Source organism: Mesoplodon densirostris, chromosome 7, assembly GCF_025265405.1.
Source record: "Mesoplodon densirostris isolate mMesDen1 chromosome 7, mMesDen1 primary haplotype, whole genome shotgun sequence".
NCBI lineage: Eukaryota > Metazoa > Chordata > Mammalia > Artiodactyla > Ziphiidae > Mesoplodon > Mesoplodon densirostris.
This window is the reverse complement of record NC_082667.1, coordinates 59,299,138-59,324,128: the sequence shown is the minus strand read 5'-3', so window position 1 is coordinate 59,324,128 and position 24,991 is coordinate 59,299,138. Positions and strand designations below refer to the sequence as shown.

Here is a 24,991-nt window from a genome sequence, read left to right as displayed (position 1 = left end):
ACCGCAACAAAGAGCCCCCGCTCTCTGCAACTAGAGAAAGCCCATGTGCAGCAACGAAGACTCAACACAGCCAAAAATAAAAAATAAATAAAATAAATTTATAAAAAAAATTTTTTTTGGTTGATGTTCCACTTACGAAAAATACCATCTGCATTACTGAAATGCTGTAAACAGAACCAATTTTCAGGGAAGAGATAACCTGAATATGACTGCATAAAATTAAGCTTTCTAATTCCCCACTTGCCAGCCACCTGCACCTCTTTAAATGAAAACATGCCGATGTTCCCACCTGAGAGCCACCAAGTGATTCATGCACAATAAGCACAAGTTTCACTTGGAACGTCCCCCCACCCCCGCCAAAATGGACACACAGCTGTTGTGGGGTAGGAGGAGTTGGGAATGAAACAAAATCTATTTTACTTCTGTACGTATTCCTAGAAGACTTAAAACTGGGATTTCAACTTGAGCGTCCTCATGAGAGAAGCTAAAACTGTTAGCTTCTCTCATCCCTACTCTTTCAACCATCCCTACTCTTTCAACCAGTTCTCCACACACTGCTCAGCGTTCTAAGATTTTCTAATCAAGGAGCCTCCCTCTTCTTTGCTCTATGGATCAAGACTAGACCAAGATCCAAACTTCATGTCTTAACTATTCTCTAAGTTCCCTTGGCCTGACTCACAGCTGTACTCCCACCCCACCCCATTCTCACCTCTACCATCCAATTATAGTCACTCAATGCTTTCTCTACCCAGGACCTCATTCTAGCCTGTTCTCTTCAGCTGTCCCCAAGAGCTAACATAAAACTCATCAAAATGTTTCCTTTATGGGGCTTCTCTGGTGGCGCAGTGGTTGAGAGTCCGCCTGCCGATGCAGGGGACACGGGTTCGTGCCCCAGTCCGGGAAGATCCCACATGCCACGGAGAGGCTAGGCTCGTGAGCCGTGGCCGCAGAGCCTGTGCATCCAGCGCCTGTGCTCCGCAACGGGAGAGGCCACAACAGTGAGAGGCCCGCGTACCGCAAAAAAAAAAAAAGAATGTTTCCTTTATACAGTTCAAGTGAAATTTAAAATTTCTCTCTTAAAACAGTAGTGGATTCTCACTAAGCCCCACCTGGTCTAACTATGCAAGTCACATAATGGTTACTATCTCACCTAGCATTTTTCAATTTAAAAGGCATCTTCACATCCATTCTCATTTGATCCTCACAACAAAACAGGTCAGTTATTATTATTCCTCCTCCAAGTCTCAGCTAGAGAAAGTCAGTTGTCCCAAGCAACTCAGCTAGTAAGCAGCAAAGCTAGAACTTTAACCAAGTTTGTATAATCACAAATCCAATGCCCTTTCCATATATGCACTCACTCTCCTGCCTAAGAGTATAAACAATGAACCAGATGTCTAAATGTCCCTTAAACAAATTACCTAGTTTGGGCAGCAAGTTCCTAGAGAAAAATGAACTCTTATACAGTTTAACAGCATCAACATGAAATGTAACAAAATAGCACTAGAAGTTGGCCGTCTTTTAGTAAATCCTGTGGCCAATGATGAAAGAAGCATCAAATTATCCCAATAGTTCAGTAATAGAGTAAGTCAAGAAGGAAGGAAGCCAGCACTTATTGAGCCCCTACTATGTTACAGGCATATACTAGGCACTAACCCTAAAATCCCTTTAATGTGGGTATCATATCCCTATTCTTCCGATGAGCAAAACGAGGCTTATGCAAGGAGTAACGAGGCTTATGCAAGGAGTAACGGTTAGCCAATGAGAGTTAAAAGGTTTATCCAAAACCATCCAATAAGTGGCAGTGCCCAGATTTTAAAACCCAGTTCCCAAACTACAAGTCTGAGGTTATTTCCAGCGACTATATCATGTTTTGGCGCATGATATAGTGCCAAACTTTTAAAGAATTCCTAAAACAGAATATGTCTGGAAGGCCTTTAATTTTGGTAAGATAATCAAAATACTCCATGAACCTTAACTGCTGTAATAATATAAGATTAGATGACACATATAACACTACTATATATAAAATAGGTAACCAACAAGGACCTACTGTATAGCACAGAGAACTTTACTCAATATTCTGTAATAACCTATATGGGAAAAGAATCTGAAAAAGAATGGATGTGTATGTACAACTGAATTACTTTGCTGTACACCTGAAACTAACACAAAATTGTAAATCAACTATACTCCAATATAAAATAAAAATTAGATTTAAAAAAATTAGATGACAGGAAGAACAATCAGATATACATCTGATGACAGGTACTAATTCATGTACAATATATTACTGAGCCAATCACTGTAATATCTAAGAGCTGAAGAGAAACTTTAATGTATCTTCAGAATATCTTATGCTATAATTAAAAACCTAACATGAGGTTTGAGTCCGGTAAACTGCCCACCACGTATTAACTGAGATACCTTAATTTGGTTACTTAAATTCTCTGAATTTAGGTTTCTGCATATGTAAAATGGAAGAAACAATACCTACCTCTCAGGGTTCTAATTAAGATTTAGATATAACGTGTGTATCACCTAGGACAATGTCTAGCACATGGTAGCTAGTCTCATCCTTTGCCCTCTGTGAATACTCCCAGAAAAAAACATGTAGATGAATATTAAAAACTCAACTATATGATTTTCCAAATAGAATGGGATGTTTGGTACCATGGAAAGTAAATATTCAGATGATTGGAAAAAAAATTTTTTTTCTTTCAGATATTTTGGCGTTGGATAGACAAAACCTTAAAAAAAAAAATTCCAGGGGCTTCCCTGGTGGCGCAGTGGTTGAGAGTCCACCTGCCAATGCAGGGGACACGGGTTCGTGCCCCGGTCTGGGAAGATCCCACATGCCGTGGAGCGGCTAGGCCCGTGAGCCATGGCCGCTGAGACTGCGTGTCCGGAGCCTGTGCTCCGCAACGGAAGAGGCCACAACTGTGAGAGGCCCACGTACAGCAAAAAAAAAAAAAAAAAAATTCCACATGACAATCAAGAACAAACTCTGCTTTTTTGCCTTGAATCCCTAAGCAGAATTTCTTTCCTGTTCAGAAGATCCTCTAGTTACCTAGTAACCACCTGCCAGCCTCAAACTAAAGAAAATTGGCTCTGCACTGGTCTAATTACCCAACCAGCCTGAACAATCTAAAACGAAGTGTGGAATAAAGAGAATTGTCAGCCAGGATGTTAGTGAAATTATCCACAACAGGAGACCTGAGAATCCAAATACCACCAGGCAGTATTTCCATGAGAATAAAATCACAATTTATGAGCCCTGCAAATTATACCATTATTAAAACAAACATGCCATTGAGGCTACAGCTATCAGATAAATGGCTTTATTGTCCCCATTGTTTCATCTACTGCAGCAAAGAGGTGCAAACTGAATGAGCCGTTACCAGAAGCTGCAATTTCTAGGAAATTACAATGCAGACCTCCATCTTAAAGCTCCCTTTGTGTTGGGCTGTAAACGCTCTGGAGGGGAAGAGGGGAACGGAGGAACAACTCTTCTCCGCTGCCCCCAAACTCAAAGTTGCTGACAACTTTACAAGCAGAACTCACCAATCACCCCCACATTTTCCTATTTGTTTTTCCCCCCACTAGGTCATTCCTGGGCTCACCCAGGAAGGAAGAATCTGAACTTAGCAAATCTACTTTATTCACTAAGAAGCCTTTAGACAATTCTCCAACCCAAATAAACACAGACAGAAGAGACAAGGAAAATGGATACCGGTTTCCCTGGCTCCCACAATACAAAGTACCTCCAGCTACAGCAATGAGAATTAATCAGAAAGTACAAAAACATGGCATCAGTTCCTCCATTAGGAAAAAGAAAATCCCTTTACAATAACTGCTGGCATCATAAACCTCGAGCTGCATTTTCAGACTTAAATGGGAAATCTGAGACACCACCTAATGGCTATCCTGGGCCAAACTGTATCATGGAATGGGGAAGACAAAAGTAATCCCTTCAGTAATAGTTCACTGAACTCCACAAATCTACCAATTTTGGAAATGGAAGGAAAGAAACTAGTATCACTGGCTATCTGCTATTTGCCAACCACTGTACACATATTATTTCTAATCCTCACAAGAACCCTCAGAGGAAGACCAGATATCCCTTATTGACAGGTGAGAATTTAAGGCTCAGAGAAAATAAATAACTTGCCCAAGGTCACACAGCTACTAAACTAAAATTTGAATTAACGTTTCTCTGACTTTATATTCTAAGCACTTTTAACCTTTGGTTTTTGCTTTTTTGTGCTACCTATTAGTAAAACCTAATAAAATATACTTTAAAAAAAAAAAAAACCTCTAGGATATCAAATTTAAATGCTACCTGAACCTTTCACAGAGTTCTAACACTACAAGGCAGTCACAGGACAATGCAGATGAACTATGACATCATCATACAATTCATTTTCAAAATTCTCCTTTAATCCTCCCAACAAATTTGTGTGGTATGATCCGCCCCAACTTTACTTTTATTTATTTATTTATTTATTTAATTTTTTGTCTGTGTTGGGTCTTTGCTGCTGCATGCGGGCTTTCTCTAGTTGGGGCGAGCAGAGGCTACCCTTTGTTGTGGTGCGCAGGTTTCTCATTGCGGTGGCTTCTCTTGTTGCGGAGCACGGGCTCTAGAGCGCAGGCTCAGTAGTTGTGGTGCACGGGCTTAGCTGCTCCGTGGCATGTGGGATCTTCCCGGACCAGGGCTCAAACTGTGTCCCCTGCATTGGCAGGCGGATTCTTAACCACTGTGCCACCAGGGAAGCCCAGCCCCAGCTTTATATCTGAGAAAACTGAGGCTCAGAAAGATTTTACAATTTGCCTAAGGCAGCATGGAAACTAAAACCCAGAACTTTGACTACAAGCTCATTGCTCATGCAGCTTTATCACAATGCCAGACTTAAACATAGGCATAAAGAACTCAAAAATCTGTGGTGGAGTTCTTTGCTTATTTATGAAGAACATCTGTTCATAATTAATAGCATGTGGAACATTGGGCATGGAGGAGGGAAGGAAGGAGTACCAGAAAGCCCTTTAGGTCCTTAAGCTGCTTAATCTAAACTTTCCTATTTCAAGAAAGCTCATTCAGTAAGAGGGAACACAAGGTCTAGGTGATAGAAAAGCATTTTGGAACTCTGACTCCTAAATGTACTCTGGGCTGGCGACTTCCAGGGCCTGAAGGCCAGCTATGAGTCAGGCGCCACGCTGGGCTCTTTCCACACACTGTTCCTCTCTTCCTCATGGTCCTTTGGGCCAGTGATAGAATCCCTATTTTACACGTGAGTAAACCAGGCTGAGAGATAAAATGACTTCTCCAAGGTCACCCAACTAACACAGTGGCAGACTGGGGATCTCAGTCCTGATTGCTCTGACTTCAAAACCATTGTTTAATCTATAATAATAGAAGTAAAAAGTTATAGAAGGCAGACCAATGTTTGCTTGGATGAGGGATCAGAGAGAGCAGGAAGAAGGGATTGCATAGGAGTACCAGGAAACTTTTGGGAGGTGATAGATATATTCACTATTTGAATTGCAGTGATGGTTTCACAGATGTACACACGTGCTAAAACTTAGCAAACTACATTAAATTTGTGTCATTTACTGTTTGTCAGTTTTACCTCAATAAACCTGTTCAGGAAGGAAAAAACACATTGCTCTTTTTACTAACCACTGACCATGACCCCAGAATATCTGCCCTTAAATTGTGTCTAATCACAGGAAAACCAGGCCAAAGAGTTCTTTCCCTAACCAACTTAGTTCTGAGTTTATATAAACTATTAGTAAAACATCACAGAAAGGAAGTTTTAGATAACTAAGAGTAATAGATTATTTCCAAACACACTCTACAGCACTTCAGAATAGTATCCAAACAAATAAAATGTTAATTACAAAATGCAGCCTGGTAAAAGGATAAAGAGTAATGGCATTGCGCAAACCTGGATTGAATCCCAGGTTTCAAGTGAATCTATTCAGGTTGCTAAATCTGTATCCAGTTCCTCATTTATAAAATGAAAGTGATAATAACAATGCTACCATTTATTGAAATCATACCATGTGCCAAACACCAATCTAAGCACTTTATGTAATTATCTCATTTAATCCTCCCAACAACTATACATGGTAAATACCACTATATCCCCATCTCATAGATGGATAAAATAAGTTACAGAAAGATTAAGTAACTTTGAGGTCATACAGCCACTGAGTACAAGAGCTGGGATTTAAACTCACCTTGCAAAATTTTTCTGAGGAATGAACTTGAAAAAAGAAGTAAAATACTGTAAGTCTTAGTATAGTACAGATGATAGAAAGTCCCCTCTATTCTTTAAGCAAGTTTCTCTAAAAGAAGTCTCTTGTATTGAAAGAGGAGAAAATTTGTTTTAATATTCTACAAATTAAACTTTTAACTGATTATGGCTAATAGTATGCACTTTACCCATTTTATCCCTAATTCTCAGTCTGCAAATTACTATTATTTTTCTCTGTTTTATTGATGGGGAAAATGCAATTCTGAAATGTTAAGTAACCTTTAATAGTGGCACAGATATAAGTCTCCTGACAAGAAATGGAGCTCTTTCCAGTTTGGCTTATTGCCATCCAAGTCACTCAGAACCACACTCAGTACTTTTTCAGAGACCACTCCCCTTAAGCATCTTAAGCAGTATCTTCCATAGCAGCACAGAACCAAAGTTTCATGGATTCTGGACTTAAAAACTCTTTGCTCTAAATCATGATGTTTATACAGTGTTAATGCTTTATAAACGACATCTATACACTAACATACCCAATCTTTTTCTTTTTCTCATTTCTGATTTGAGTAAGAAAACTTATGCTCCAATCTGTCAAAATACTATTATCAATGAAAATAAAACACAAAAACCAGGATATAGGGACTTCCCTGGTGGCTCAGTGGTTAAGAATCCACCTGCCAATTCAGGGGACATGGGTTCAAGCCCTGGTCTGGGAAGATCCTACATGCAGAGGAGCAACTGAGCCCATGTGCCACAGCTACTGAGCCAGCACTCTAGAGCCCGCAAGCCACAACTACTGAGCCTCTGTGCCACTACTACTGAAGCTCATGCACCTAGAGCCCGTGCTCTGCAACAAAGAGAAGCCACCGCAATGAGAAGCCCAAGCACCACAACGAAGAGTATCCCCCGCTCGCCACAACTAGAGAAAACCCGCGTGCAGCAATGAAGACCCAACGCAGCCAAAAATAAATAAATAAATAAATAGATTTATTTAAAAAGAAAAACAGGGCCTCCCTGGTGGCGCAAGTGGTTGAGAGTCCGCCTGCCGATGCAGGGGATACGGGTTCGTGCCCCGGTCTGGGAGGATCCCATATGCCGCGGAGCGGCTGGGCCCGTGAGCCATGGCCGCTGAGCCTGCGCGTCCGGAGCCTGCGCGTCCGGAGCCTGTGCTCCGCAACGGGGGAGGCCACAACAGTGAGAGGCCCGCATACCGAAAAAAAAAAAAAGAAAAGAAAAACAAACAGGATATAATATTTGTTTAGCACATTTATGAAATTCTTTCACATATATTAAATCCTCTCAACTTTCAAAAGCAGATACAGACATGGTCATCCTCACTTTACAGGGGAAAAAAACTGAGATTCAGAGTGCTTAAACAACTTGCCCCAAGTCAGACAGCTAGTAAGTGGCAGAGCTGGGGTTCAAATCCAGATTTTGACCATGTATCCAGAATCTTCCACACACAAGACCTAATGTCCTTTCAGAAATAAGCTCAGGTGTCTATTCCTCCAAGAACTCTTCCCTGAAAAAGTCATTAACACCTCCCTCTCTGCTACTTATTCTACAGCATGTACCATACACTGAACTGTAATGTATTTATTTATAGCTTCTCCCTTGCACCTGGGAGTTCCTTGGAGACAGAGACCACATTTTACTCACCTCTGTGTATCATCAGAACCTACCTAGCACAGAGCCTGATATCCATGTTAACTAAATTAATGCAAGCATAAATGATTATTTTTGCCTGCTACTAAGACTCTAATCAACAAAATTTTTTTTGGAAGCCATAATTTAAATCATGTGTCAGGAACTATGAAGGGCTTAATAAGGCTTAAAAACCCTACATTTCTTAAAGTTTCAGTCATCCCACCACCATAACAGATAAGTCAAATCCTATACTTATGCTCAAAAAAATCAAATGCATAAGCAGAGTACTTGTGGTTTGGTTTTGTAGCATTCATTTTATGTTACCTAAAAGTTAAAATTGACAAAAAAATTAATAAAGAGGAAACTTGGAAGCGGAGAAAAGAACTAAGAGTTAGAAAAGCAATCATAAGGTCCCAACTTCTCCCTTTACCAATGTGATTTCATTCATTCCAAGTGAGATTCCAGGACCTGTCACAAATCAAGTTCTTTATGAAGATATACATGTCTAGTGTGTACACCATTCCACTGACCCAGCTATGGGCAAAGAATAGAGGATGAGTGTGAGCTGAAGTATAGTGGACACAACACAAGGGGAGGCAGGGGAAGGTGCAATGGCCACAAAAGAAAAGTCATTCTACTAAAACTCAGCCTAGAACAACATGGTTGGGAAGTTACAGTGCTAACAGACCAGGCTGAAACTATGGATTCACTCAACAAGACCTTACTGGTGCCTATTCTGTGTAAGGTCCAAAAATGAGCTCTTGAGAATAAAAGGATGATTAGATGCAATCCCTGCTCACTGCAAGTAGAGGAGAGCAATAAATAATAAATGGATAACTACAACCCAGAGATAGGGCAACCCAGAGACGGGGTACCCAATCCCAACCCGGAAAAGTCAAGGAACAGTTTTCTGGAAAAGGTTAACTCCTAGGCTGAGTCTTAAAGGCTGAGTAGGAGTTAGACAAGTTAAAAGTTAAAAGGAGATGTCCAGGCCCAGAGAGGAGCATGTGCAAAGACATTAAAGCAAGAAGCTTGGCACATCTGGAGAACTGCAAACACCAAACAATCATTACTACATCATTACTACTAAAGGTAAAACATGTAAGCTGGGAGGAGAGGCAAACAATGAATAACACTGGAGAGAGTTAGGGAGAGAACACTGAGCTAACTCTCTTACTAAAAACCATACTAGGGAACCCCATCTAAGAGACAGTGTACCTACACTGACACTTGACTGAAAGGCAGGCAGGCTTTCAGATATGCTCATGTAGAATGGATAGTTGTTTTCTCCTCCATAACTCCACAGCCTGATCAAAATGTACTGTCAAAAAAAAAGTTCTGTCAAAGCCTTAAACCTCAAAAGTATGGATAAAATTACCACCAACAAAAATAAATGCAGAAAAATTCAAAAAACACCCTCCTCCTTTGGTTCTGGGGCAGAGTACTATGGAGAAATATTTGATCCCCTCAGTAATGAGTAGTATAGTTAGAAAAAAAATTTAGAAAGGGGCATTTCTCACATTCACTGACATTTTTCATTTAGAAAGAACTATCAACATCAGTGAACTCTCCAGAACAATTCAAACTGTTTCAACTAGACTAAAAAGTTTAAAAAGTTGATGGAGAGCCAAAAGCCATACTATACCTGCACTGGTTCACCAACAAACCCAGGCAAACAGCCAAAATTACAGACCTTCCCTGTCAGGAAGACCAAGTAAACTACACTCAGAAAACAAATTCAAAAAAAAAAAAAACCCAATAAATTCAGTGCTTTATTTCTCTAATAAAAATGCTTTAAAAGCCAAAATACTGTTCCTTCTTCACATTGTAAAAGTCACATTAAATCCATGCTTCATTCTAGAAGGATAATATGAATAACAGCTCCCATTTATTGACAGTAATATACGCCAAGCACTGTGCTAAGTTCTTTATATGAATTGTCTCATTCAATCCTCTCAACTACCTAGGAATTATGTACTATTATTGCTGTCCTTCCCTTTTTAAAGATTAAAAAAATGAGGTACAGTAAAGTAAAGTAACTTGCCCAAGGTCTCACAGCTGGTATGGGGGAAAACAAGGGCAGCATAGATATATTACCTATTTCTGAAGAGATTATTGACAATCTAAGGAAAATTCATCTTATTAGATCTCTTCAATTCCTAAATATCCAAATTATTTAAATAGTTTCAGAGTCTATCATTAAGAAGATTGACCCTTTCCCCACAACAACCACCAATGGTGACCACACCCTACCATGCACCAATCTACACAGTAGCCCAGGGGTGTTAGGTAACATCCTAATCTGTAAAAACTGGTTCACTCATTTAGCACCAACTCAATTTTTCAACAAACATGTACTAAACCCTACTAGGTTCCAGGTATCAAGGATACAGAAATAATCAGTGACACACTGTCTTTGGAAGATAGCACAGAATATAGGAAAGACCATTCATAGGCTATGGAGGTAGCAAAGTCTGGGAATAAATCCCACCCTAGTCACTTACTGGCTGGTGGGCCTGAGTAGGCGCTACATCTCTGAGCCTAAGCTTTCTCATGTGTAAAATAAAATAATTATGGCCACCCTACAGTCTAATTGTGAGTTTAAATAAGTTACCACACATAAAGGGCCTAGCACAATGCAGGCACACAATGAATGTTAATTCTCCTCCCCCAAGAACTAAGGTTCCAGACTGTATAGGGGTGTTGGCTGAAAGGTAAGACAATGCTCATTATTATGACTTATTTAGCCAACCTCCTCCATCTCCCTCTGCCCAATCATAGTGAAAAACCAAAGTCATTACACAACAAGATCACTTAGCTGTGGCTTCATCTGCATCTTTTTCTTTTTCTGCTGCAAATGCTCCAGGTTAAGGGTAAGAAGACACAGAATCACTTTTATACACAGCTATGCACAGTTCTCTAAAGACTACACTTCATGCCTTTCTTTCAACACAAGTGGTGGGACTTCCCTGGTGGTCCAGTGGGTAAGACTCCACGCTCCCAATGCAGGGGGCCCGGATTCGATCCCTGGTAGGGGAACTAGATCCCACATGCATGCCGCAACTAAAGATCCCGCACGCCACAACAAAGGATCCCGCATGCTGCAACTAAGACTCAGCACAGCCAAAATAAATAAATATTAAAACACACACGCATGCACGTGCACACACACGTGCACAAGTGGTAAAGAATAAGCATCAAACCCAATGATTTTCTTTTTCTTTTTTTTTTTTTTGATGTGGACCATTTTTAAAGCCTTTATTGAATTTGTTACAACACTGCTTCTGTTTTATGTTTTGGTTTTTTGGCCACAAGGCATGTGGGATCTTAGTTCCCCAACCAGGGATCGAAACCGCACGCCCTGCACTGGAAGACGAAGTCTTAACCACTGGACCGCCAGGGAAGTCCCAAGCCCAGTGATTTTCTAACATCCTGACAAAGCTGTAAAACTGCTCAACTCTAAAGTTCTACTAAATGAAAGACCAACTGCATTCATGCTAGCTTTCAAAGCAGTATTTTTAGTAAAGGTTTAACAAATCCACCTATTCAATAAGAAATCAGTAAAGCCAGGAAACATAATTATACTAATAAATAAAATTATATCATCTTGTATTGAATTAAGGCAGTGACATCAAACTGTAATAGTGTCATTGCATTCTACATAGCCATGCCAAAAAAAAAAAAAAAGAACTATTTTGAGGTCTTGCTGAAGCCACAAAAATCTCAGTCCTTAACTACACATCTTTCTGCAGAGCAAAGTACAAGAGTTATCTCAAGGAAAAGCACTTAGGGGCTTCCCTGGTGGCGCAGTGGTTGAGAATCTGCCTGCTAATGCAGGGGACATGGGTTCGAGCCCTGGGCTGGGAGGATCCCACATGCTGCGGAGCAACTAGACCCGTGAGCCACAACAACTGAGCCTGCGCGTCTGGAGCCTGTGCTCCGCAACAAGAGAGGCCGCAATAGTGAGAGGCCCGTGCACTGCGATGAAGAGTGGCCCCCGCTTGCCACAACTAGAGAAAGCCCGCGCACAGAAACGAAGACCCAACGCAGCAAAAATAAATTAATTAATTAATTAATTAATTTTAAAAAATCTTTATTAAAAAAAAAAAAAAAAAGGAAAAGCACTTAGGCACTTGTGCAATTAAGTTGCAAGCTGAACTACCTGCTTTTTTTCATGAAACACCATTTTTACTTGAAAGAACAACTGCCAGGCAAACTGATTATTCAGACTTGGATGTTTGGCAGACATTTTTTCAAAAATGAACAATGTGAGACTGTCACTTCAAGGAAAACAACTGTCAGTATTTGTTGCCAGTGATAGAATTTGGGCTTTCAAGCAAAAACTAGAGAAGACTTGTCTGATGAAATGGGTAGAGATATTAACAAATGTGATTTTTTGATACTGTATAATAAAATATGTCAAATTTTAGAAGACCTGCATAACTCAATGAACCAATGTTTTCGAAATGACCAAAGCATAATGACACAAAATTATGCATGAGTAGAAAATCCATTCAAAGTACAAAACAGACCACTGGACTTTAGTGTAACAGAGTATGAAAGGCTCACTGATGTGGTTTCAGATTCCACAAGATAATGGAACTCTAAAGAAACTACCAACTGACAAGTTTTGGTGTAGTATATAAAAAAAGAATATCCATAGTTATCTAAAAAGTCAATGAAGGGAATTCCCTGGCAGCCCAGTGGTTAGGACTCTGCACTTCCACTGCCAGGGGCCTGGGTTCAATCCCTGGTAGGGGAACTAGGATCCCACAAGCCTCTCGGTGCAGCCAAAAAATAAAAAAAGTCAATTAAAACATTCCTCCTGGGACTTCCCTGGTGGCGAAGTGGTTAAGAATCTGCCTGTCAGGGCTTCCCTGGTGGCACAGTGGTTAAGAATCCGCCTGCCAATGCAGGGGACACGGGTTCGAGCCCTGGTCCGGGAAGATCCCACATGCCGCGGAGCAACTAAGCCCGTGTGCCACAACTACTGAGCCTGCACTCTAGAGCCCTCATGCCACAAATAATAAAGCCCGCGTGCCTAGAGTCGGTGCTCTGCAGCAAGAGAAGCCACCGCAATGAGTAGCCCACACACCGCAACAAAGAGTAACCTCCACTCGCCGCAACTAGAGAAAGCCCACGCACAGCAATGAAGACCCAACACAGCCATAAATAAATAAATTATTTATTTATTTAAAAAAAAATTCCTCCCTTTTCTAGCCACATATATGTGGGACTGGATTTTCTTTATATACCACCAAAAAAACAACCAGTTGCAGCAGACTGAATGTAGAAGCAGATATGTATCCAGTCAGTGAAGAGATTTGGAAAAATTTTAAATATTATTCTTCTATTTTGGTGGAATAGTTATTTTCATTAAAATATGCTAACATTTAATAAGTTTATTATTTTTAAATGCACAGTTTTAATTTTTAACACAGTAAATACTGGTACATACAACCCACAAACAAAAGCTCTTTGGGGTCTTTAATAGGAAGAGTGAAGACGCCAAAATGTTTGAGAACTATTGCCATATAGCAATGAGAAGGATAAACTATTGCTACATACAAGAACATAAATGAACCTCACAAACAAAGCTGAGTGCAAAAGCCAGTCATACCTTATAAAAGTTCATAAGTAGGCAAAAATAATCTATGGTATTGGAAGTCAGCATATTCGTTACCCAACCAGGGACTGAATCCGGGCCACAGCAGTGAAAGCATCGAGTCCCAACCACTGGACTGCCAGGGAATTCCCAACGTTCCCTTTCTTTTTTTTTTGAGAGGCCTCTCCCGTTGCGGAGCACAGGCTCTGGACACGCAGGCCCAGCGGCCATGGCTCACGGGCCCAGCCGCTCCGCGGCATGTGGGATCTTCCCGGACTGGGGCATGAACCCGTGTCCCCTGCATCGGCAGGCGGACTCTCAACCACTGCGCCACCAGGGAAGCCCGCCTTTCCTGATCTGAGTGCTGGTTACACTTTTTGTGCACTTTTTCTTGTATATATACCTCAATACAATTTCTTTTTAATCTATATTTTCTAAAAAAAAAAAAATACACCCATACACACACCTGCTTTAGGCTCACGTGAAGAAATTTTGTTAGCACTGGTCGGGGTAGAAGCAGGGCTTTTTTAAAAGACAGATTTTCAGGTGATTCTAATGTGTAGCCAAGCTACTGCTCACCTAAGTAGGTTGAAAAATACTGATCTAAGAATTTAAAACCAGGGAACTTTTATATACAACACAGTAAAAAGAACAAGGACTTTGGAGCAAGGCAGATCAGGTTTTTAATACTAGCTTCTCTTCTTTTATTATGTAACCAAATGCAAGCAAGCTACTTAATCCCTATAGGCCTCAGTTGCTTCAGCTTCCTCTTCTGTAAAATGGGCACAATACCCTAAACAGGGTAAATGTGAGGATTAAATTATACAAGGGAGAGAAAGCACCCAGCATATTGCCTACCACAGATATTCAAATATTAAGTCCTTTCTGTCTTTCCACCTTCATCTCCTACTAGTCCTAAGGCCAAAAATAAATTACCCTCTTGACTCTTGATTTCTTCATCCTTAAAATGAAAATAATGCTACATGACCAACCTATGCACTGTAGGTCAAATAAAATAGTATAATTATATTTGCAGAAGTATAAATAGTGTAACTATATTTACAGACAGGGATTTCTGCTACCAACTCAAAATAAAAGAGAGAGGACAACACATTGGAAAACTAAGATAGGGAGTTTCCTGGTTGCCTAGTGGTTAGGATTCTGGGCTTTCACTCCCATGGTCTGGGTTCAATCCCTGGTCAGGGAGCTGAGATCCCACAAACCGCGTGGTGCAGCCAAAAAAAACAAAAACAAAAACACAATACTTAAAAAAAAAAGAAAACTAGGATATGCATATAAAGCTATAAAACAGAAGCTCGAAAATATGAGCACCAGCAGAAACTATCAAGCCTGATGGACATGATCAGAAGCCAAATCGAGATTATAATCTCTAGTCAGCCAGGGATTGAAGTTTACTGTGAAAAATATATCAGCCCAGGGTTCCTTCAAAATGTCTGTATCTAAGAAAAAGCACAATCTATAATACCATAAAAATAGGCATATTCTGAAAGTACCCAGACACCTGCCTAAAAGGAAAAAGGTGGGGGAGTTGTATTGGAGCTTTATAAACCAAGGTGTTTCCATAGCATCTTTATACAGAAATCGATGGCCTAGGGACTTCCCTCGTGGTGCAGTGATTAAGACTCCACGCTCCCAATGCAGGGGGCCCAGGTTCAATCCCTGGTCAAGGAACTAGATCCCACATGCATGCCACAACAGAGGAGTCAGCGAGCCACAACTGAGGAGCCTGCCTGCCACAACTAAGACCCAGCACAAGCAAATAAATAAATAAATAAATATTAAAAAAAAGAAATTGATGGCCTATTTAACAATATAAACTTTTAGATAAATAGTAGTTTGACAAAAAAGATTCTGTACAATTATTTTCAGTACTAAAGATATGCATAATTTCCTAAGGAACTAAATTTTATAATAAATAAAACAAGAAAAATGAACTTGCTTTAGTCTCTCTGCTCTTCACTAGTCTACAACTTTAAGGGACTTCCCTGGCAGTTCAGTGGTTAAGACGTTGTGCTTCCACTGCCGGGGGCTCGGTTCGGGGAACCCCCGCAGACCTCGGTGGGGGGTGGGGGGGAGTCTACAACTTTAAGTCTGATTTCTGATAACATACCAGGGATTGTCAAGCTATGGCACACCCATGGCCTCTTTCTGTATGGCTTGTGAGCTAAGAATGAAACATAGGAGGAGGGAAGAAGGGAGAAGATGGGGAGGGGAAAGAGAAGGAAAAAAAAATAATAGAGACTGTATGTGACCCACAAAGCCTAAAATATTTTACAGAAAGCATTTGCCAACCTCTGAGCACACCATCTTGCTGTCTTCTATTTTTGAACCTTGTGCTATACACCATCATCATCAAAGCCTTTATCAATCCAATTAAATTCTAAATTCCATTCTAAATAAATAAAAACCTACATCTGGAAAAACACCTATCACCTTACTCCTCGTGAGAATATCATACTACTGGTTTGTCATCTCTCCTTACTATGTTCAGTTCAAAAATTAATCATTCACTACCTGCAAGGCACCCTCCAGAACCTAGGGCTTTATAAGATGACTAGAAGACAGCCCCTGCCCCCAAGAAACTTACAGTTAAGTGAAGGAGCAGACAGAAACAGTCAATTTTCCTAAAACAGGGCAAGTATCAATATTATGACAGAGGCACACACTGGATACTCCCTGTGAACAAAATGGGGGCACTTATGACAACCTTAAGAATTCTGTAAGGTTCCTTAGGGGAGATGCACTTAACCCAGAGGGATGAATAAAAGGAGAAACCGCATGAGCAAAGGTGTGAAACTGTAAAATATCTGTAGAAGCTACATGCTACTCAGTATTACCAGTGATGGGAGATCAGGCAGAGGAGTACATAAGGACAGGTCATAGAAGGCCTAATATGTCATGCTAAGGAGCTTAAGACTTTAGAGCCAATGAAGGGATTTAAGCAAGGGAGTGATGTGGACATATACACCACCGGGTAGATGTTCTGGTTGCTGGGTGGAAGACAGGTTTACTACATGGGTGATATACAAACTAGTTAGCAGGCTACTGCCCTTGTCCAGGTAAGATTAGGGCCTGAACTAAGGGGATAACTGTAGGAAAGGGGAGATGAGTTTCAGAAATATTTGGAAGGATTTATTTTTGGCTATAGAGATAAGGGAGAAGAAAAGACTAATAGCACAGATTCATATCTTGAATGACTGGATGAACAGCAGTGCCTTTAAGTTAGGACAAAACTACAGGAAGAGATGACTTTAACTTCTGGGGGAGATACAAAAGGGGAGAGGTCAGAAGAAGGAGATGGGGAAAATGAGTTGCTCTGGACCTACTGAATTTAAGGACCATCAAAATGGATGTATGCAGGTTGCCAGTAGACAGTGAGATATACAAGTCTAGAGCTCAGGAAAGAGGTCGGAGCTGGAGATAGAGATTTTGAGAGTCATCACCATACAGCAGCAGTTAAAGCCAACAGAGTGGGCAAGACTACTCAAAGAAAGAATCTTAAAAAGTCCAGTGAGTCAAGGAGCCAACACTAAGGAATATCAACATTACTAAGAAAGCAGAAACAATAAAGATCTCTTCTTAAATATCAGGTAGTTTCAAAAGCTTCAAAAATCTCTTCCTGCTAAACAACAGACTGGAAAGAACAACCATGAAATATATTCATTAGTACAGCTCATCTAATGGACAAAGTAAAGATTAAGGAACTTAGTAGGGGAAGGGCTTTCCAGGTGGAAGGCACAACATATGGAAAGAATAAGGGCATAATAGTACAGCATGTCTGGGGATTTGCTTATTTGGTTTGTTTTTTTTTTTAAAGGGAGGGGAGAATCTCTCCCCTTATTTTTTTCTTTTTAATTCATTTATTTTATTTATTTATTTTTGGCTGTGTTGGGTCTTTGTTGCTACGCGTGGGCTTTCTCTAGTTGTGGTGAGCAGGGGACTACTCTTCATTGTGGTGCCCGGGCTTCTCACTGCAGTGGCTTCTCTTGTTGCAGAGCACGGGCTCTAGGCGTGCAGGCTTCAGTAGTTGTGGCACGCGGCTCAGTAGTTGTGGCTCGCGGGCTCTAGAGAGCAGGCTCAGTAGTTGTGGCACACAGGCTTAGCTGCTCCGCAACATGTGGGATCTTCCCAGACCAGGACTCCAACCCGTGTCCCCTGCATTGGCAGGTGGATTCTTAACCACTGCGCCACCAGCAGTTAAGCCCCTGTTTACTTGGTTTTACAGTAGACATACATGCTAGAAAGCCCTTAAAAAGAGGTACAGGGCTTCCCTGGTGGCGCAGTGGTTGAGAGTCCGCCTGCTGATGCAGGGGACACGGGTTCGTGCCCCGGTCCGGGAAGATCCCACATGCCGCGGAGCGGCTGGGCCCGTGAGCCATGGCCGCTGAGCCTGCGCGTCTGGAGCCTGTGCTCCGCAACAGGAGAGACCACAACAGTGAGAGGCCCGCATACCGAAGAAAAAAAAAAAGAGGTACAAAGTAAGGCCTACAAGAACACTGGGAGGGAAAAATCAAGGAAGATTGTGCTGTTGACATCATGAAACATTCGTAACCTCTACTTCCCTAGTACACCCACATATCCTTCAGGTCTCAGCTCAAGCATTAACTCCCCCAAGCATCTCTCTCTTCCTTGCTCCCTCAGCAGGTCAGGCCATGTCAACCTCCATCCTCCCCATGGCCCTTGCCCAGGTCCCCACTGTAGCAATTATTCCATTATGCTACAGTTATGTGTGACGTGTCTGTCTCCACACTAGATTAACTATAAGCTCCTTAAGAGGAGGGAATTTTAATTTTTGTATCCCATACTCCCAGCACTCCCTGACTGTCATCTAATAACCACTCAATAGATACTTGTTGAACAGATGTCTTAAACATATCTGTCACACACCCAACTACTAGCTCCTTGGCCTTGGAATGCATTGAGGATTTACATTCTTTGTTTTGCTTTACTTATGATAATTTTAAAATAAATGTATATTCCAAATGTAAAATGAGTGAGGGGAGATAGAGCAGCAGGAAAACACTGAATAATAAAAGAATAGCCTGGAGGAAAAATTAGCTCTAAACAATTCATAAGTAAAATAAAAATAACAACAGTAGTATTTACCATATTAAGCACCAACTACGTATGTGCCATTCAGTGTTCCAGGTTCTTTGTCCTTCTTATCTCATATAATCCATTAACAACCCAACAACTGAGTATTATCTCTCTTTTACATATGCATAAATAATCCATCTCACTGTACTACTCTACCCTGTAATAAGTTACGGGTAGAAAACTAAGAGGGAAATGACTGTATTTGTCAGGATAGTGAAGAGTAAACATTGTATACTGCATCCTCCACTTCAAAAAGCATCAATTGTTTCCTTCTGAGCAAGCCAGCACAGTTAATGTAGAACCAGGTCCCATAAATTCACTAGGAGAAAGTCCTCTATCACCCTCTCTGTCCCACTATATCCAAAAATCTGCAAGTTTTAAGGGAGAAACTGTGAACTGATCTTCATGTATTCCTCCTCCACTGGGAGAAGAACCCTTTGGAAAGGCAATAAACCAAATATGACAAGCTTTTCACCTCTGTGTGGGGTGCCCTGATTTCATTTTTGTAAACTAGAGAGGAAAAAAAAAAAAAACCCAACTAACATTTATATAGTGCTTTACAGTTTAAAGAGTATTTTCACATTTATTACCTCATTTGAGCCCCACTTTACAGGAGAGTAAACTGAAACTCCAACAGATTATTAATGCATTTGGATTTCACATCTCGTAGACAAAAAATTCTTGGGGTTTAGGTTGCTAAGCTTCTGATATGCATAACTAATGATTTCCTATTCATGGTACACTCTGTACATCAGAGGACAGACCCTCCGTACAATCAGGTGAGGACCAATGTACCAGGCTGCCTTTCTGCAAAAAGAAAGATGCACAGAAATTCTGATCAAAAGAGTTAAGTGACTTGCCAAAACATGACATGAAGCTCTAAGCTGGTATTACAAAGAATCAGTATCTAGTAAATAAAAAATCCGCCAATAAGAAAAAACTCTTAAGATGCTGTTCTTTCACAGCTCACAAAGGCTGCTACTACACTCTCCCATTCCTATTTCCAAGTATGATTGATCCACATCTGGATAATCTGATCATCCATAAATGCAAACTGGCTTCCTCTTGCCATCTTGACTACCCATATATGTATGTACACGCATACTTACAGACATATACTAAAGAATATATTTTTATATGTGTATATATAATATACATACAAATAAGAAGTGTTGCTGAGTAATGGGACTACAGACAATAATATTGCTTCCTTTTACTTTTTCTGTAATTTTCAATTTCTGCTATGAGCATGTTATTTTAATTAATGGTGGAAGAAATAAAGCTCTTTTAAAATTAAAAAATAAGGATCATAAATAAGAAAAAAGCAAGTCACAGAAAAATACTTACACTATGATTCTATTTATATAAAGTTATAAAGGTACAAAAAATATTGTTTAGGATACATACTTGTTTGGTAAAACTATTTTTAAAAGCAAGGGAATGATTCACACAAAATTCAGGAAAGTGGTTACTTCTGAGGGAGAAGGACAGAGATTCAATCAGGCAAGGAATCACAAGAAGCTTTAAAGGTACTAAAAATCTCCTTTTTGTTAAACTGGGTAGCAAAAGCACAGGCCTTCAATTTGCTATCATTCTTTAAACTGAAGATTTATATTATATGCACTTTTATACATATGGTTTATCTCACAATTTAAAAAGAAGATATAAACAGGGTTGAAGAATCAGAATATCAGGGCTGTAACCCAAACTCTTCCACTCACTGTGTAATCTTAAGCAAATCATTTTACCTCTCAGCAGTTTTTCTTCTTATTTTATAGATGAAGAAACTCACAACTAATATATGTTTAGTACTTTACTGTTTAAAGTTCCTAGACTAGGGACTTCCCTGGTGGTGCAGTGGTTAAGACTCTGCGTTCCCAATGCAGGGGGCCTGGGTTGATCCCTGGTCAGGGAACTAGATCCCACATGCATGCCACAACTGAGAGTTCACATGCCTCAATAAAGGCGCATGGGCTTAGTTGCGAGCTGCAACTAAGACCCGGTGCAACCAAATAAATAAATAAATAAATAAATAAAAATTTTTAAAGTTCCTAGACTACAGTACCAACATACAAATATGCAGATAAACTGTGAGATAATAATATACAGTAATACCTCCTTACTAAATAATATATCATAATACTAAGAACTCAATGGTAGGACACACAAGGCTATTCACATTCTAGTCTCTTCTATCTAATAATAACATCTAATATTTTTTAATGTGTACAATGTAACACATTGTATTAAATGCTTACCATGGATTCTTTTGTTTAATCCTCAAAACAACCCTATGAGACTAGTTCTCTTATGCCCATTTTACAGATGAGACCACTGTGCCCAAGGTCACATAGCTAGTAGTAAATGGTGGACAGACTTCAGAACCCACTCTTGACCACTACGTTAGTTTTGCCTCACTTTTCTCACAACATTTAAATCATCCGTCTCTCCCATGACACTGAAAGCTCCTTGACAACTGTTTTTTGTTCATTTTTTTACAATTTTAACTGTATTTAATTGTACAATTTAGTGGAAATAAGTACATTCACAATGTTATGCAACCATTACCACTAAGTATAAAAGGTTTTTAATGACTTTACTAAAATCACTAGGTTATCAAGTGGTAGAAAAGGGATTTGAACTCAGGACTCTCAACCTCTAAATTAACAAGCTATTCATTCTACCAAGGTACCTGTCAACCAATACCTCCACTGCTCTCCCCTTCTCACCAGAATACTGGAAGAATCAAATGAGGTGAAAATACTAAAACACTTTATATACATTTCTACTGCACAGGTGAACACAGCTGTGAGGGGGGAAAAGGAAAATCCACCAAGACATTTCTCCCAAGTGATTACTTTCCGTTTTGAGCTCTCAAAAGCTAGGGCTTTCATATAAATATCCCACCTCTAGATCAAGCCTGCAGATCCACAAAAGCAACGTCTGGACCCCAGAGTAAAGTTATGAGGAGAAATGCTTGCATTAGTTAGATTACTCTCTCATCAAATTATGGGTAACTGCTCAAACCTGATTTTTATTGCAATACAGAAAGCTTCCTCATAACAAAACACTTTCAATTCCAAGGATAAGTCCAACCTTCAATCATTCTGCCCATTTTGGAGCTACAAAAAAAAAAAAAGATTCTTAATATTGGGTATTTTCATGTGTTCAATTGTGAAGGCCAAGGAAAATGGTTTGTTTACAAGCTGAACCCTGAAGCTTGAACAAAAAAAGAATTATTTTGAGCCCGTTGGTGCCTTACATCCCTCCCCATTTTTTCCCCAGTCTAAGCTCTAATCAACAGCCACTTCATGTTTAACATATCACAGCTAATGCAATTAAATCCAGAAAACTATTTTCCTAAAGATCTTTCCTCCATTAACACCCTTCTCTACCCTCCAGCATCACTCTTCTGCCATGAGAATGAGCATATCATTAAGCTTTAAACAAAATTTCTGATGAATAGATGGAGGTATTGTTTTTGTAGTTAATGGAATATGCTTACATCTCCTAAAAATAATAAAATAAAAATGATTCTTTATGTTTTTATCCACATCTGACAGAATTCTAACCACCTGAATTCCTTTAGAAGAAAATTCAATCTACAGAAATATAGTCCAATTATTTTAAATCTTATCAGGTAATGTCAAAAGAGAATCAAATGAAAATACCGAACTATCTCACCAATGAATATTTATGACATTTCCATATTTTCTGTCTTCTCTGTTTACATAAAACGGTGGTACCAAGATTCATCTCTGGATTATTAGCCTGCAATACAATGATGGGCCTAATTGCCTTGCAAACCAGGACACCAATAAATGGAGTCTTCAAGCAATCAATTTTAAGAGGAGGAGAAAAAAAGGCCTAAGCTCTTTCTGAATACATGCACATTGCCTGACTGGGAAATAAATTCAGCCTTGTATTTTTCAGTCTCATTCATCAGTTCTCAAGCAGGGAATGCTCCCTTAACCACCTCCTCAAGCTCATCAAATCTATTTAATACCAAATTCCAGGACTAATTTTTAAATGCACCTGGAGGAGAGAGGAAAGGAGAAGGCAGAGACATCAAATAGAAAGACATCTATCACATTCCAGTTTCATCTTCTTCATCTTTAGTTACTGGAGTGGGTTTTTCTCCCCCAACTTTCTTTTTATAATACATGAATAATAGAAGATACTTTCCCCTCCTCAAAAAAAGAAAAAAAAGAAGATAATTTCCCCTCCTCAATTCTACCTTAACTTAAGCCCCTCTCAACTTTACCCTTTGTGTTGGTTTACTTCCAAATATGATACTAATACAAGTGAAACAAACAAAAACTAACAGCTTAAGAAGTCCTCTAGAAAAGTCTTTTATGTACCTTCTCTCTCCCCAACCACAGCCTCCAAAGCTGTCCATTTAAGTCCAACTCCCGACCCTCTTGTGTCTCTTGGAGGCCATCTCAATCCTTCTTCTCCAGAATCATCCAATCCACCTCTTCCCAGCACTGCTCACTGCCCCTCTCCATCCTCCCTGCCCCCTCCATACCAACAACCCCAGGTTTCCCACTCCTTAATTAGCCCCATCTGCTACCTCACTATCAGCAACCACCTCTCCAGTCCTACCAGTTCATCTCAGACATTCTTGCCCCAAAACTCCCTCTGCCACCTTGGCCAAGAGACATTTTCTTCAAGATACCATCCCCCAACCTTGCTCACCACCTGCCACTATTCTTTCAGTGAGTCCAGCCCAGAAGCATCTTCTGTGCCCTCTGCCTTCACCCTGTACCCAGGGAGCCACCCGTGGTTCTAAGATCACTCTAAATCCCATCCCACTGTGCTCCCCCCGCCTTCCCCTCCCCGCCCAATTTCAATCCTTGTCCGCCCATTTTGGGCCTAACTTCTACTTTACCCCCTCCTGCCAGCTCACCCTCACACTCCCCTCATTCAAAGTCCCACCCCCACCAGCTCCTATTCCAACCTCCATAAGCACTCCCCGGGAAAACCCCGAATTCTACCTCCTCTGCTCTCCTAACCCACGCTATGCCATAAAATCTCAACAAATTCCACCACCCCCAGATGCCAAGCGCCCACTTCTAGCTCAGGTCTCAGCCCATGCCAAGCCCCTCCTCACCCCCGGCTCCTACCACCTCTATCAGCCTGCCCTAGGTCCACCCCAAATTCCACCCTCCTGAATTAGTCACCCCCCAGGGTCCTATCCAACTCTGCAATCGCACTCTCTATTACAATCAATCCCTTACCCCGCAACCCGGCCCAGATCCCAAGCTGTCAATTGCTCCAGGCCAACCCCAAATCCACCACCCTCAGTCAGTCCCCTCCCCCATTAAAAGCCAGCCCACTCCAGTCTCAACATCCATTTCGCCCAAAACCATCCAAATTCCACCCCAACCCTACAACCCCAAGCTCCTGTCCCAGGTCGTTCCCATTAAAAGTCCCCTTCCCTTGTCTCTCCCCCCCCAACCTGCTTGTGTCCCACCCTCACCCCACCCCCAGCCCGCGCCTGGACAAGTCTCCCCAGCCAGCCCGCCGTTCCATCGCGACCTCAACCCCCTTCCCCCAACCCGCGAAGGGGCTCCGCAGCCCCCACTCTCATTCTCCCCAGTACCACCGGCCCAGGCTCAGGGAGAGCGGACCGGGGTAGGGTGGGGGGGTGATCTCCTCACCGGCGAGCCGCTGCAGGCGAAAACGGCGGCGGCGGCAGCTGAAGCGGCGATGCCCTTGTCTTCTCTGAAGGCTACAGAGGCGACGCTCTCGCTCCCTCGCCCGTGTCCAGTAAGGTGGCGGATGGCGCGCAGGGACTGGGAGCCTCCTCCTCCTCAGCGACTCGGCTCTGAATCCTCTGCAGTAGCCGCCGAGGAGCCCGACGGGTGGGGGGAGGGGACGCTGGGCTGCGGGTTAGGGAGGAGGAGGCTGAGGGAAGGGGCGGGGGACCGCTGAGAAGGGCTGGGAAGGAGGAGCCAGCGCAGCTCCGCGACACGTCCCACAGCCTCAGCCCGGCGGGACCACAACTCCCGGCATGCCCCACTCCGGCCCGCGCGCAGCCGGCGCCTCCCGGCGCGCGCCCGATGCGGAGGGACCATTCCCTCCTTGGTCTCAGACAATGGAATACAGCCAACCATCCGCGGGTGGCTTTTGTAGACTCAAAGACCACATAGGAGGCAAGTTAGGCCGCACAGCGGCCCATCCCCCAAGGGACGGTGTTAGCGGCGTCTCCGACTTCTTTACGCGCGCGCACACCTCCCCACACGGAGCCCCGCCACCACCTCCCGCTGGACTACATTTCCCAGCATGCCCACAGACTCTCGCCCTCCTTCCGGACCCTTCTCAGACCCGGTACTACAGTTCCCAGGGAGTGTGGTCCTTG

The 24,991-nt window shown here is 41.5% G+C and overlaps 1 protein-coding gene across 2 annotated transcripts in view; it reads right to left on the bottom strand.

Moving 5' to 3' along the window:
* The window catches only part of FAM168A (family with sequence similarity 168 member A), a 206,487-nt gene extending 181,977 nt beyond the window's left edge, over positions 1 to 24,510 (bottom strand). For both annotated transcript variants that reach the window (XM_060104105.1, XM_060104106.1), the window contains exon 1: positions 24,291 to 24,510. The gene's annotated coding sequence lies outside the window, so the exon portion shown is untranslated. The remainder of the gene's footprint in view (positions 1 to 24,290) is intronic.
* Positions 24,511 to 24,991: the final 481 nt, after the last annotated feature.